This window comes from Bemisia tabaci, chromosome 10, assembly GCF_918797505.1.
Source record: "Bemisia tabaci chromosome 10, PGI_BMITA_v3".
Classification (NCBI taxonomy): Eukaryota; Metazoa; Arthropoda; class Insecta; order Hemiptera; family Aleyrodidae; genus Bemisia; species Bemisia tabaci.
The window spans coordinates 38,634,589-38,650,906 of record NC_092802.1 but is presented as its reverse complement, the minus strand read 5'-3'; the positions used below and the strand labels follow the sequence as shown (position 1 = coordinate 38,650,906).

Below are 16,318 nucleotides of genomic sequence, written 5' to 3'. Positions count from 1 at the left end.
ACGAAATTGACACATTAGAGTTCAAAAAAATTAATTTTGAATGCAATTGTAATTTTTGGAATTTCTTGGCTTAGTTTTCCCCGCGAAATGGTGTGGACCCAGCACCATTTCTCCACCTTCTTACAATATTCAGAAGTTGACCAAGAAATTCATGTTTTATAAATGAAAATTTTGCAACGCCTGAAGGTTCATACGGCCTTTTTCCTTAGCACGGCATAACTATTCACCGATAGAGTTGTGCGAGAAGTGAGGAAACTTGTGCTCGCTCGACGAGTGTCAAACCGGGTGTAATCCACCCTCTCGAGGCCGGAGACAGGAGCCTTGTCATGTCTTCGCTCTTCTGACGTAAGCGTGTAACTCAATTTTGGGATGATCCCTATTGTCCGTATAACTCAATGCTTTCTACGGCTCATGTGAAAATTGAGATACGCTCTAACCACCTAGAGGTGCCGGGTTGAGACTCGAGAGCCAGTGTGGACTCGCGTCCTAGCGCTCGAAATCGTGGCGCTCTCCTCCTGACGCCTATTAATAGAGTGTCAGGACTTCCGAGCTTGGTGCCGTTGACACTTGCTCAACGCCCATCATCCCCGGATAATCGAACTCATTTCGTACCGAGATCGGTGTCACCGATCGTTTGCCTAGAGCGCGGATACGAGGACCGAACTGCCATGTCCGTGCCTCTCTCTGATCTATTCACCAGTTTTACGCCTTTCGTCAAGCTTATATTAGAGTACAAATGGACCGCGTTAAGCAAAAAGGAACCAAGCCACATCAGCTATTGCCAAAGTTAACCTGGCAATTTGATTTTTTACATGAAAAGGGTTGGGAGGATTTTAGTTCAAATTTCATGGAATTTTCTGCATAGTAAGTAGCAAATTCCCTAAAATTTTCAAAGGAATCCATACAAACGTTCTCTTGTAAAAAATTGAAATGCCCAGTCAAATTTGGCAATAGCTGATGTGCCTTGGTTCCTTTCTGCTAAACGCGATCCAAATTTATATAATATGGCGAGAGTATGGACAGATCGCTTAATGGAGGGCTTAGGGATCAAAAGTGTAGCCATTGATCTAACCAACTTCTAACACACAAAATTTCAGACTGACGAACAATAACAAATCAAGAAGTTTGAGGAACTTCATGACACAAATAATTAACAACAGCGATAATATTTAAGGGGAAAATAATGGGGGAACTAACCAATGTAAATACCACAACAGTAGGCTTCAAGCTGAGAATGTAAACACATATATCTTCGGCTGCAGTTCTGTCAAATTGTAGTTCCACCATGTACACGGAAAAAAACTATATAGTGCCGAGCACTAACTGTTTAGATCAAATGGAGCTAGCTGATATGGCAGTACTGCTGAGACCTAAACAGTTTGTAGGACTGGACACTAAAGTTTTAGGGCTCAGCGCTACAACTGCCATACTAGCTGGCTCCATTTGATCTAAACAGTTAGTGCTCAGCACTATATCGTTTTTTCCGTGTAAAATACCAATAAAATACGTTTTGTTCAAAAAAAAAAAAAAAAGAAAAAAAAATTCACTGCTAGTCTGCAGATTTCAATTCCAACCAAGATGGCCAAGAATGTACATAAATGAGCGCTCTTTCGCAAAAATGAGTAAATTTATGTAAAAACTAAGTCAAATGCGTGATTTATTAACGAAAGTTCGTAATAATCGTATTGGTAAATCGCTCTGGATAATTGAAATTCATAGGTGGCTGCATTTCTGGGCCCTAACTTTGTTTTCGGAATCATCGGTGAATGCTTGATGGATTTTCAGAGTTTCGCATCTATCTATACTCTCGCTATGTAGGTACTCTAGCTTATACTGCAGCGGGAAGGAAAATCGCCGTATGAACATTCGAAAGTTGCTAAATTTCCCCAAAGAAAATAATGGACTAACTAAAGGGTCTCTCGTGGGTTGCCGTTTGTTAGTCTATTACCTACCTTCTTTGACCAATCAAATTTTTCAAATAACTCTAAAAGTACGTCCAAAATGAATATCGTTTATAGTTTTGCCTTTCAATTTAAGGTGTTCAGTCCAGACGCTACTGTAGCTACTTCAATTTTTTTTGGGTTTAATTTTGTGTGCAAATACTTGCTGTGCCTTGGTGTGATGACATGTTTGGAAATTCTTGACAATTGTTCTAACATCGAGAAAGCACCAATGGATCGATCGACCATCGGATCATTCTTGAATGTGCTTGAGCAATCCAGGAATATCAATAATCAGAGGTTTGGAATAAGACTTCAGTACTGCATAACCGCCGTTATGGTTCGTCTCAACCGAGCAACTATTTTAACTCCGGTGTAGGCATTCTGCCTATCCTCTCAATTGAAGGAAAATCAAAAATCTTGAGCGGATAATCAGAGTTACCGCCTGTAATCTGTATTAAAGCCTCCATTCAATGGTCTCTAAATGTGGACTCGATATAAAACAGTAGTAAACTCTGAGTTTGTGTGTGTTTATGTTGAATGGGGTTTTATTTTTATCAGCTTTTCTGCCCTGCTAGGGAATGAATCAATGTCTAACATAAGATAGGATTTTAGAGAAAATCAACTTCAACGATGATATCATTGCACTTGCCGATTCAACCGGAATTTGCCTAACTTTATTAGACGTTGAATAATTCACTCTAATGCTTAATTTTATGAATGAAAAATAGGTAACACTGAAATTTGACCGTTCAGAAGTATATCTTCATAATATAAAATGATCCACAGAGAGTTTAGAGGCGTTAGGTAGTTAGTTCTCTCTTGAAAATAAAACATGAGAGAAAATGGACCAGTGAAAAGGTACGAATTTAAGCACTCTTATTCCTGAAAGTTTCATGCTTTTATCCGGAAATGCACGATTCTAGGGGTATTTCTTGCTAATCCGCCCCACTATATACATGTTTGTGAACCAGAATTTTACGTAGAACCCGATTCGTTTATCGAAAATCACCAGCATCAAGTCTTCATTAGGATATACAAAATTTAAGTTACGGGAATTTTCAATGCACCACTCAAAAGAAAAGCAAAAGTTCACTTGAATCAAACCGCGCACTACGACTATTTTAGCTGGTTAAATCAAGCTCAATTGAAAATTTTCAGGTGCCTGAAGTTGGATAAATTTTGTATTTAAGTGGAAATTGCTGGGTGAACAAACTGAACACGAGGATACCACTCGTTCATAAATTCAACAATTATCGGAGAAGATATGGACGTATTTATGCGAAAAGGAGCTATGTACTAGAAGTTTGCGTGCAGCATAGTTCCTTTCAGCATAAATACGTCCATATGACAAAATGGTCCAATAAAATTATCGAATATCTAATTTAGTCAATTAGTCATCTAAATGAAAAATGCCGCCACATAATGTCACCAGGCGGTGCATTTTTTCACTTCATGCAGAAGGAAAAAATTCTAAAAAAATACTGCAAAAGCAGCTCGTTAAGCACTCTCGAATGAGCCATAAAAATTTGCGTGCAAAGTCTCCGGTAGATATATTTTGCGTGGTTATTTATTATTATTTTTTTTAATTTTTTAAATTTTTTCTTCTTTTTTTCCACTTTTTTGCGCAAAAAATTTACCAAGAATCCGAACGTTGCGGAGGCAAAATTAATGATTCGTGCACACATCCGACTCATCAATCCAAACCTCAGTGAACCGAACCGGTGTTTATCTTGCTCCTCCCCCTTTTCCCCCGTTTTGTTCCAGGCTCGAATACCCCCCCCCCCTTTCAAAAGAAAAAAACACCAACGACAAGGCTGGCAGTCAACTGGACGCCTTTAAATCAAAATCACCTGTATCAACAGAGCCATGATCCCTGTCACGCATAAATTATTATGGGTCTCGGGGCTCATATTAGGATGGGCGTGGTTTCTTTTGATTTAGATTTGTCAAGTACGATTCGCGCTCCGGATGGTTTTACGGTTCCATGACCTGTCCCACGGTTTTGTGGGTCCGGCGGAGGAGTTGCATTCGCATAGCTGGCGGGCTCTTGACGTGAGTGTCCACGTGGAGTCGGTCCGACCGGGCCCCTCGCCCGGCGCCGCCGGTTCCCCCCGCCGGGTCGGGCCAACGTATCTTTCTCGCTCCGCTGGTCGTGACTTGCGTCACGATGATTAATTGCTTTCGACTGTCTCTTCCACTGACCGTTCGCGCCCTGATGCCACCTCTCCAGAGACAAGAACTGGGTGATTTTCGACGGGATTCGGCTGGTCTAGTCTGACAGACTCAGATTGTGGAATGAAGCTCCTGCATGTGAGGGGAATTCGCGATTTAAGCCTTATATCCTGAGTAAAATGTTGCGAGAAACACGAGGGTGTCACTGCTTTTCTGCGGGGCGATTACTGAAATGATATCGACTCTATGTCGCCGCTTTGTCGTGTCGCGCAATCGACTGAGTGGCACTCAGTCGATTGCGCGACACGACAAAGCGGCGACATAGAGTCGATATCATTTCAGTAATCGCCCCGCTGGTTTTTCAAGTCACTATCGATTTTTCATAATGGAGATGTTGCATGTGGGGGAATTTGCGATTTGACTATTGATTCTTATGTAAAAGTTAGCGTGGGATATCCCCTCCATTTTGGCCTCAACTTGAGAACTTTTTTGAGCTTGGGAGTTGATTTCGGAGAAAACCAGTGGCGCCATCGTGTTTCTCACGAACTTTTACATAAGACTCAATAGTCAAATCGCAATTTCCTCACACAAGCAACATCTCCCTTCCCGGCATGCGTCAAATGGGAACGACTTGAACATCGGATGTGGTGTAGAGTATATGAACATGTCGGCCATTTTGAAAGTTAGCTCATGGAGCTCCAAAGGTCCAAAAGGGCATGTGTACCTTCAAACTCAAATTATCCAGAATGATTCATCAGTACATTTTTAACAACCCATCGTTCGCAAGCACAAATGTGACTAAGTTTTTGTACACATTTACTAATTTTTGCAGAGGAACGTTCATTTTGGAACATTTTTGCAGCCATCTTGGTTTGATATTGGAGACTGGGGATTGGCACGGAAATTCTTTGTGTTAGGTTGGCTGCCCTCTCGGGCCCCAGGAGCTGCTTATTTCGACATGCACGGGTACTCTAGCGCCACCTAGAGTACCTGTATAGCGAGAGTATGGACAGATCGGTTCATGAAGGTCTTTAGGGCCCAAAAGTGCAGCCATCCCTCTAACCAGCTTCTAACCACACAAAATTTCACTGTCAATCTGCAGAGTCTGCAAATTCCAATTCTAACCAAGATGGCCAAGAATGTACAGAAATGAGCGTTCTTCCGCAAAAATGAGTAAATTTATGCAAAAACTGAGTCAAATACGTGCTTCATAAACGACGGTTCGTAACAATAGTATTAGTAAATCGTTCTGGATGATTGAAATTCATAGGTTGGCTGCATTTCTGGGCCCTAACTTTATTCGCAGAAGCATCGGTGAAGGCCTGATGGATTTTCGGAGTTTCACATCTGTCCATACTCTCGCTATACAGGTACTCTAGCGCCACCTAGCCGCGGCTCGGCGAAGCTCACTGGCCTCTCGCTCGGGGCCGGACGTGGCGCGCGGGTTGCGGCATGGCGCGGCGCACGGTGCAGAATGCAGCAGTGGTGTCGGTGGAGGGGCGGGGGGCCCGCCGACTGCACCCGTATCGATCTGCCGCCACCCCCCGCCCCCGCCGGAGCCCCCTCCTCGTGGCTCCCGTGACGCGAGTCGCGCCCGCCCGCGGGACTGGGTCACTATCTTACACTCCTCACTGGGTCGGAGCCCCCCTTCCCCCGCCCGCCCCGACGGTACACGCTGTGCAATGTTTTTCCCCTCCCCTCCCCCCGCCCCCCTTTCCGGACCCGCCGCGTCCACGACGTCGTACGTCCGTCGAGACACCTGTGACAGTTGAGCCACGGGAGACTCGCAGTTGCCGCCTTTTCCTCTCGTCCCGTTCGTAAGGAAAAATGCCCTATGTCCACTGCAGCGTTGCCAAATCATCGTTCTTTCACGCAAGATACCGTAACTATGTTTGAACCGAGTTTATCGGCAAGGGACCATCCCACATTTTCGAAAAAATTGAGTTAGGAATGTTTTTTGAGTTCCGCTAGTCGTATATATTCCCCTTCCAAAAACTTAAAGTCGAGAAAAAATTGGTCTGCGACCTGCAAAGAGACCGGAAATGACCAATCGTGATGCATTCAATGAGCAAAAAATGAAAAAGTTGAGAGAGTTTGAGTTGAGCAAATTAAGGTAAGGTGGGTCAAAAAACGGCTATTATTGATACTCCTTCTTTAGAACGGAGAAAAGACAAATTTTCCAAAAACTGCGTGTTAAATGGGAAGAAATTAAGCAAAATTAAAAGTTCATACGGCGTTTTTCCTTGGCATGGCAGCACTGCTAACTACTCAGCACAGGAAAAGCGCAGTACCAATGAAAAATAGGCTTTCGGAGGAAATGGACTGCTGTAGGGTTGGCTCAATTCCATGGCGCCACGAGGATCAATCCCATTTTTATAGTCTGTTTTACACGTTACTCTTTGCATTTTTGTCATTTCATTTTCATTGCACAATTTCGTTCATCTAAATGAGTGAAATACCTGAAGCTTCAAAATTACGAAATATACGGTAATGAATACGTAATTTTCTGTACGATCTCACATTTAGGTCTTGTATTTCCTTCAAGTGATTTATTGTATATTTTTAATGCATATCGACGGCGTAGGTCCACAACCACGTATATTGTTTGCGGTGTTTGAAAATCTCCACCTCCATATTAAGTTTTTAAAGGAGAACAAATTGTCATCATTCCTCGAAGTTTTTGCAAAATTTTCTTCGCACAGAGAGGAAAAATCACGGCAGTTTTAAAGAATTGCCGTTGAGAATTTTTCAGTCTAAAAAATAAAGTATGACAGGATGTCTGCGACGTCGCAAATCGAGATACGTGATTGCAGACTTACATACCGTCGATATACTGTTCTCCAACTTAGCAGAGGAGAAAAAAGTCTCAAAGACCTACTATTCAACCTCCGATCCAGTGGCGCGGCGTGAATTGCGATGTATCGATTGTTCTGCCATTTAAACCTATGGTAAAGAATCGATTATTAAGGTGTTCGCTGCGAACACCCTGTTCTATCGATCCTCTCCCATAGGTTTAAATGGCATAACAATCGATATATCGCAAAACACGCCACGCCACTGCTCCGATCTCACATAATCCAAAATCGTGCTACTCTTTGGGTGCCTCTACAAAGGGAGAGTTGATCTCTGTGCCGCTCCCAAATCCGTTCATTTGGACTACATTTTGCGATAAGGAAATACTACATTCGATAGAGCGGACATATACATTTCCCCCTACTATTATGCTGGAAGCTGGAAATAAATAGCAATTATCGCTCCATGAATGTGCGTTCCAAACAGTCATATGACTGTTTGGAACGCAGAACATTATTCGATACTCACTCTACAACAAGCGAAGCCTCTCCATGTTTTCTTTGACCTCTTAAAAATTGAGCTCAGAGCACTTACCTGAAACAAGAAAACGCACAATAATATTAATTATTTTGACAATAAAAGAAGTTGGTAGGTTTATGAAGTTATGATTTGACTGTAGAATCAAGCAAAATTGATAGGGGTTATTTTTTTCCTTTTTTAAAATCTCAGTACTTTAATTTCAGTGACGTCGATACAAATTCATCAGTCCTGTAAGCCCTTGATTTTAAAGTCTGAATCAAGTTAATTTAAAAAGAACTAATACGCTACAGGGAGGAGAAAGGGCGATTGTGCGAAGAAAAAAGAAAATGAAAACGGAAGTTGAACAAGGGAGAGAGGAGAATAGGAAGAAACAGGGAGTGGAGAATTAGTGACAAAATGAAAATTCAATCTTTCGGGGTCGTTTTCTTATAATATGATTTTTACGGGAGTGTTTTAGGAAACAGTACAATAACGGACGTGTTAAGTTCGTTTCGAAGCTCCCTAAAAAATAATTTGAAAATGCGAGTTGCCCAACAAAAGGCTTTTCCATTTTCTTAGGTAATATTATAAGAATCTTCTGAAATCTTAAATCCTCCCAAGAAATATTCTGCAAGTCTAAAATTCAAAAGTTTCTCCTGCCAAGTAGGACGCAAAAGGCAATAAAAGTCATTTTAACAGAAATCTTCGATCCCTAGCTATCTTTGAACATGTTTCTGTTACTTTATGTTTGATATCTTATGAAATTTTCATTTCAGGGGCACTTCATACAACCAGCTTCAAAATAAACTTACTTTTACGAATATCCACCGCCAAAAATAAAGTTCAAATTAGTAGACCACGAAATAAGGCTAGTTGATCAAACTGGAGTAAGCCCCCCACCCCATCATATTTAACGTGGACACCTCTCTGTTTTTTCATAAATAAAACCGGATTCATAAATTAAAACGACTTAATGAAAAGCTTAACCTATCCATCATGAGGTCAAATGGACCTCTTTCCATCTAAAATCGTCCGATTGAGATTTCGCCTTCAAATACTCTGGTAGGCAAAACGAGCTCCGTCGAGTTCGAATAGTGGTATCTTCACACATGGACTACATTCTGCAATTAGGAACTACTACTTCTGACTCATTTAACGAACGACGTATGTATGTCACGTATGTTCCTTGTGCGGATAGGAACAATTATGGATTAGCCAGAAATAGTGCACTGAAAAAAAAATGCTCGGCGTTTTTACCAAGGGCCGTTGGTACCTTTACCATCTCAATTTTTTACCAATTATTGGTAATTTTACCAAGACAACTGGTAAGCTTACCCAAAAACTGGTATTTTTACTGTCTTTTTCAGGTAAGAATACCACTTTTATTGGTAATCAATTCCCGGTAACTTTGCCATTTTATCTCGGTAATTCTACCACAATCGATAACAAATATTGGCGTTTACACCGGGGTCCAGTAAAATTACCGAGAAAGTTCAATAATTTAACCGAGATTCCTCAGTAAAATTACCAATTCCATAAATGGTAATTTTACAAAGAAAAAACTGGGATCAAATAGAACCCTGAATTCTTGGTAATTTTACCCTTTTTTTAGTAAATACACCGAGATTTTTTTTTCAGTGTGGTTACTTTCTGCAAAATATAATCCGAATTATTTATTGGAATGTATGACGAGGTGCACGAGCATGCAGGCTATTCTATCAGCGCCGATATTGAATTGCTGAACGATCAAATGTGCGCCAGAAGGGTTATCCCCGGTGCAGGGATGGCCGATTTGTCAACGAAGGACCCTTCGTGACGCGACTGCAATATCAGTCTCGCCCTCTTTGCCCTCAGTTTTCTACCCCGTCCTTTATTTCCTTCCCTTTTGTGGAATAACGCAAACACTCTTTGCCTCAAATTCATTTCGCTCCGTAGCATATAAATACGATATCTTAAGAGTGTATCTGATTTTACCGGCTGTGCGGATTCATCTGGTGATGAAAGATGTGTATTTGGAACAAAAATATCGACGGTGAAACTACCAAACCACGTATCTCGTTTGCGGTGTTTAAAAATCTACGCTCACATTTTATTTTTTTGAAGTAGACCAAATCAATATCATTCCTTGAAATTTTCACGAAATTTTCTCCGCACAAAGAGGAAAAATCACAGAAATTTTCAAGACTGGACGTTAAGTAGTTTTTCATTTAAAAAATAAAGTATGACAGGAAGTCTGCGACGTCGCAAACCGAGATACGCGGTTTGGTAGTTTCACCGTCGATATGCTAATAAGTTCTTGTATGATCGACCAAATCCTCTACATCTACAAAATTACGGGAAAATGGTGTATTTCAAAAAAAAAACGGGATTAATAGAGTTGTTCCCTATCTCTTTAAGCCAATGGGCCTATTGCAAATCTCAGCTGGAGCAGAAATGAATCAGTGAAAACGAAAACACACCAACTCAATAACTCAAAAATGTCACATTTTCATTGAAGACAGTCAGTTTTTATAAAGGTCATTGAAGTCAGCGCATTTGTTCCATCTTGAACATTTAAAATGCCCTGTCGTACTAGTCTTTCGACATAAAAAATCTTTTTTTTTTAATAAATTCTTCATCTACTGTGCAGTTTTGTGTATGTCTTTGATTATTTTCATTTATCCAAGTTGGTGTGTTTTCGTTCTCACTGATTCAAATAAGACTTGTTCCATAAGGCAAATGATTCAAAAATCACGTTGAGCGCATCGGGAAGGATTTGAATTACACTTCTGACTTCACAATCTCCTTCAGAAATATGCATTTTTTCAGCTTCTTACTGCAAAAACGATACTACGGCACAGGTGAACGTTTCTTAGGGGAGTCATTCCATCCAACCCTTCCGCAATGGGCTACACAATATTCAACATGGCTGACGCTTTCGCAGGAAAATCGTGAGGAGGCACAATGACCTTCATCAACGCAAGGAAAATGTAAACCTAAACAAGCCATAGTTAGTTAAATCCCGTCTGGGTACATAAGTTTTTGCGGGTCCCTGGTAAAAATTGGCGATAAGAGCTGCGTTTCAAAATACCATAGGAATTCTTATAGCCGGCTAAAGAAGGCTACAGAAAATCATATAGCTGGTTGTAGAATGCGGAGAAAATCATGGGGCCGGGCTATACGAAGCGATAAAAAATTATGCAGCCGGGCTATAGTTCCTATCGTCGGGCTTTACCCTCTATCGCCTGGCTGTTGCTTTTTCGCCATCGATTATAAAAGGCTATAAGAAATTGTGTAGAAATTCTTGTGCTTCGGAAATCATTAAGTTTGATACGGAACCACCTTAATATTTACAAAACACACGTTATATATTCCTTCAATACATATTTTTTTTCATCAATTAAAACGAGAATAATCCATACAGGATGTGCAAACATTTCAAAATCATGAGTTGAATAACAATGACTCCGCCAGATCAAATATTAGAGCCTAACACAAAGCGGAGCGGCGACGCACTGACTCCAACAAACCTAACTGGGATACTTCACGCATTGCGCAACGCGTGAAGTATCCCTGTTAGGTTTGTAGGCGCCAATGCGCGTTTCGCGCTGGCTGCCTGCCTACCGCACCGCAGCTTGCCGCGGCTCTTGAAACAACCATTTCACACCAGAGGTATTGCACAGTATCATACGAAACTGAAGGTGCTCTAATATATTAGGAATGGCAGGCATCCATCAAAAGTACGGAGCTTTCCTCGCAAAATAAATCAAGATACTACGGCCCAAAAAGAGAGCAGTGGTCCAAAAACTCACTAAGTCCTAGCATCCATAATTAGTGACGTTTAGCATACACTTCATCGCCTGGCTGTGAGTTGCTTAATCGCCATCGGCTATAAAAGGCTATAAGAAATTGTGTAGCCGGCTATAGAAGCTATTGGAAATCTTACAGCCGGCCGTAGGTCAACACAGGTATTTTGGAACACAGATTCTGCTGCCAATTTTTACCAGGGGTTGGTGTCAGTCATGTTGAATATTGCGTATCATCCTGGTGTGCCAGGGTTGGAAGGAACGACTCCTCGTAAGAAATGTTCATCAGTGGCGTAATATCGTTTTTGCAGCAGAAAGCTAAAAGAACGGAAGCTGCTTGCACAAATTGTGAAGTTGGGAGAGTATTTTAGACTTTCCTGACTGATGCATTATCACGCAAAATCCGCTTTTCAGATTATTAAACTAACTCGATTGATAAGAATTTTTTAAGCGAAAACTTTTTTGATAACTCGAGGAGGATCCTGGATCCTTACCGCTTGAGTGCAAACTAATTTTCAACGATGATTTGATGAACATTACACACCAGTTTAAAGTCAAATAGAAATTGATATAGGTAATTCCAACTATTTTTCACTGTCAGCATAGCATCATTCCAAAATTTCAGGTTCGTTTTGAAGATACAATAAATTTAAAACGTTTAAGTATGTATTTTCTTACTCGATCGTTCAGAAACATTTGCAGAGATATGTGCGAACTGACGTACCTACATTTAATCGCTTTTCTGACATAAGGACGTATCTTAAATTCCGCATGAACCCCGGATAGCATGGATTTATATGTGAAACTGGGCTCATGTGAAAATTAAGATACGCCCTTGCGTCAGAGGGACGAGAATTTGCAGGAGAAAACCTGAGCCAACCAACCGTTCAACCCAAAGGAACAACGAGCTTAGTAATCACCATTATTCAAAGCTCTACTTACTTGTACCCAGGTGTCTACTGAAACAAGCTGGTCATAAATCAGTACTTTTACAGTAGTTTTTCAGCACATTCCCAAGACATATACCTCCTCAATAGAAAAATTTACTGCTTTTGCAGTACCTCCATCTGACAAAATTCGAAAAATTTCGAAAATTTGAAATTCTTGATCGATTTAAAACAAAAATGACGGAGACACAAAACTTCATTGGGGGCTTGGAAATCAACTGACTGCACAACCACGATTTTGCAGGTAAATGCTATTTTATGAATTAACACGCAGGGGATTGCATACTTTTCAGTCCTTATAAAGAACACGCGTGGTACGAAGGAAAAAATCCCGGCCCTTATTCGTGCAGAATTTCCGCTCTTTTTTGTACTTCCAGACCGCCTTTAAAAAACAGAACTATTTTTGAAAATTCCGGACAAGTGGACACCCTAAGTACCCCAAAAATTAAACGTCCATCCTAAGGAATATGCCTGAGTAAATACTCTGACTCGGAATCCAAAGACAGATGGAAAAACAGCGGGAAATGTGGGGATGACAGAAATGTGGCGTCCGTGGTAAACGGTTATTTTTGACTCGAAAACAGTCATTAGATACTGTGTTCGAAGTGCAAGAGCCGAAAACTATTTTGAGTTTAGTCCAAAACCGCGCGAACGCTGTCTAACTCCGCGAGTCGCGAGGCTCGTCCCGCTTATTTGATCTCTTGGATAGATGCATATCTTTAGATATAGATCATGGATCTACTTGATCGCTGATACAGATTCATCATCAAACAAAATGCCACGATGACTCTTCAAAGATGTATTTCAAGTATTAGATACGAGTTGCCTAAAAATTTAGAAAATGAAATTCCCTGACATATCTCTGATTTCCCTGACACATTTTGCTGAAATTCCCTGACAATTGTAGATAGGTATGCTAGATGGTTAAAAATACATAATTAGAAATAGTTTTTAGGCAAAATTTGTCGATCGAAACGTCAAGCTCATACTAAAAAGCAGATAAATGTGACTTGAAAATTATCCCTGACATTTTCGTCATTTTCCCTGACATTTCCAGGTTTTCCCTGACTGCATAGTAAAATTTCCGGATATTTCCCTGTATTCCCTGACTATTGCTTTCGTGGCAATCCTGTACAATGCTTTTGACAAGATGTCGCAGTTGTTGTGTTGGTTTCTGTACAAAAAAAAACAAAAATTCTCATCGAACAGGAAAAATCTAATCAGAGTTAAGTGTGTCCTTTTTGGGGCTGTTAAAGCTAATGAGACCGCGTTTAGCAGGAAGGAACCAATACACATCAGCTATTGCCAAATTTAATTGGGTCTTTAAATAAATTGAAAAAAATTTAAATTAAATTAAAAATTAAATTTAATTTTTTACAAGAGAAGGTTTGTGGGGAGAGAACTTCGAAAATGTTAAGGAATTTGTTTCGTACTATGCAGGAAATTCACTGAAATTAGCACGAAAATCCACACGACCGTTTTCATGAAAAAATTAAACTGCCCGAGTAAATTTGGAGATAGCAGATGTGACTTGGTTCCTTACTGCTAAACGAGGTCCAACTAACAATTTCAACTCAAGTGTCCGTGGTGACGAGGGTATCTTATAGACACATTATCTGATTTATGTGGCCTATGTACTTGCCTCGCTATACTGGGAACTTAATAAAATTATATTTTTTTTTTTATTTTAAAGGTAATTCTTTAACAACTTAATAGTTTTGATTATAGTTAAATATAAGCAGCAAAATAGTGACCCCGACGTGATTTGAACACGCAACCTTCTGATCTGGAGTCAGACGCGCTACCGTTGCGCCACGGAGTCGGCATGGTGAAACAATCATTACCTGTACTTTCAATTTTCAATTTGAGAGTAAATTCATGTGTCTCACGTAATTGCCTAACTTTGCTGGGACCTAAATAATAGCATATCTTTGTTATTTTAAAGGTAATTCCTTAATAATTTAATAGTTCTGACTTTTCTTGAATGTAAGCAAACGGGGTTACGATGTTTGAAATTATCGTAATTACTGTCAAATTTCACTCTCAATACGGTTTTCTCCTTAACTATATGAGTATTTACGTTTTTACAGAGACAAGGATCATGGCATGGCTACGACATCATGTCAAAATCTTGTCCCTAAAAATGACATTCAGTGTTATAAAACCAATTTTTCCAACTTCTTAATTGATTTTGTACACAAACTTATTGGCGCTGTACAGCAAACTTATCGGAGTTGAACTCTGGTAGATTACAGTTCCCCAATTATAGTTGAAGTACACATCCTATGAGTTTGCTGTGCAGTACCAATAAGTTTAGACACAACACCAAATTCGGAAAAGTCGAGTCAAAATGTTCCAATCCTTTTCTCAGTACATTATAATAATAAAAATTTTGCAACCCACAGAAACGGATCCTTACGAGGTATTACAATGATTTGCCACCTCAGAACGTACAAAACACAAGGGAAAAAATTCTATGATATTGACAAACTGTAAAATAAGTGCGAGCCTACTTTGAAATTTACCAACCTCGCTGTATATTTCCTTTCGTAATTCATTATTATTTGTAGCAGTAAATCATTGTAATCCCTCAAAAAGATCTATTTACAGAATTTTACGTCAAAACTTTATTTGAGAATTGCAAAAATTGTCCTTCTTACGATATTATGTTGCGAATCTCCTTGAACCCCTTTAGTCTCTATGTAAACCATACGGGGTTTCCTAAGGAAAAAAGTTGTGTAAAGAGTGACTATAAATAAAACTTAAAGTTCAATACTTATATTCACGTTAAAAATATATTTTTTCGATTTTTAATATTTGACAAGAGAAGACTTGCAAAAGATGAATTAAAAACTATCTATTCATAACTCGCCCCCTCCCCCTTCCCTCTCCGAAATGTGCCTAGGTGTGCGCTATTGCTTTCGGTCGAAATGTGACCGTCATGGGAAAAGTCAGATGAAAGAACTCCTTAACTTTTTACCGAATTTTCACGTCTTATTAAAATTCCTTCACCTCAGTTTTTCTCTGACTGTTACCAGCCTGCTTGACATAAATGATATTTTCCAAAGTGTAGCAATCCAATGTTAAGGAAACGGTGTTATCATGATACAGAATCTAATTTTTCGGATTCGTGTCTATAATATGAGTATTAATTAATAGTGTTGCTATCCGACACGATTACGAAAAATAATTTGAGGTCGCTCAACATGCTGCATCTTTTTAAAATTTTGTACTTGTGGAAAACGAGGTAAGATTCTGTAGGACAAGAGAGATGATATCATTTAAAGAAAAAAAAGAAAAAAGTTGCATTGCACGTGCCTCATTTAAATAACACTATTGCCACTTTGCGAGAAAAAATATTGCCAATTTTGAGAGGAAACTTGGTGACGGGATCTAAAAAAGGTCCGTTCCTACCGATTGAAAAAATTGTTGCGAATGCAACAGACCAAATTAGCGCATTTGCGGGTGACCCTGGCCTATTTTTCCACGCGGGCCGACTATTGACATTGATAAACGAAGCTATAGACCAAGGAGATCAAGGGGAAATGGAGCTATCATATTGGATGACAGACGGTTGCAGTGGACGTGCTTATGGACTAGATAACACGAACCAGAAAGAAATCCTGTAATTAATCCATAATATTGCACCTTCTCTGACGATTAGTCTGTAAAAAAAAACCCGTTTCAACCAAAGGATCGCGCCATTGGATCCCATTGGATCTTCGCCTTTTTTGTCTATTGCTTTGTCTACACGGAAAAAAAAGAATTACTGATTCAGCAATACAATTGCTAAAAACAGTGAGTGCAATGTTTCAACGCAGATTTTACAACAAAAAAAAGCTACTTGAACCACATTGTAAACTAATTTAACCACATTGTAAACTAATTTAACCACGGGGGTGGTTACAGAAGCATTTTTTTTGTTGTAAAATCTGCGTTGAAACATTGCACTCACTGTTTTTAGCAATTGAATTTCTGAATCAGCAATTCTTTTTTTTTCCGTGTATAAATCCCAAAAATCAACCCGCTGCTAAAATGTGGTTACGGGCTCCCTTTTTCGAAGATGACAATTCACATATTTGGAGTCCCGGTGGCTATATCCGAATTCCGTTCTGTCTGCCAACGTGACGTCAGAGGTTACGTAGACTAGATGCGTAAG

At 39.9% G+C, this 16,318-nt stretch overlaps 1 non-coding gene across 1 annotated transcript; it reads right to left on the bottom strand.

Annotated features, from left to right (window-relative positions):
* Nucleotides 1–13,909: 13,909 nt before the first annotated feature.
* TRNAW-CCA (transfer RNA tryptophan (anticodon CCA)) lies at nucleotides 13,910–13,981 on the bottom strand. Its single transcript has one exon. It is a non-coding gene; the product is annotated as a tRNA-Trp (tRNA).
* Between the last annotated feature and the right edge of the window lie 2,337 nt (nucleotides 13,982–16,318).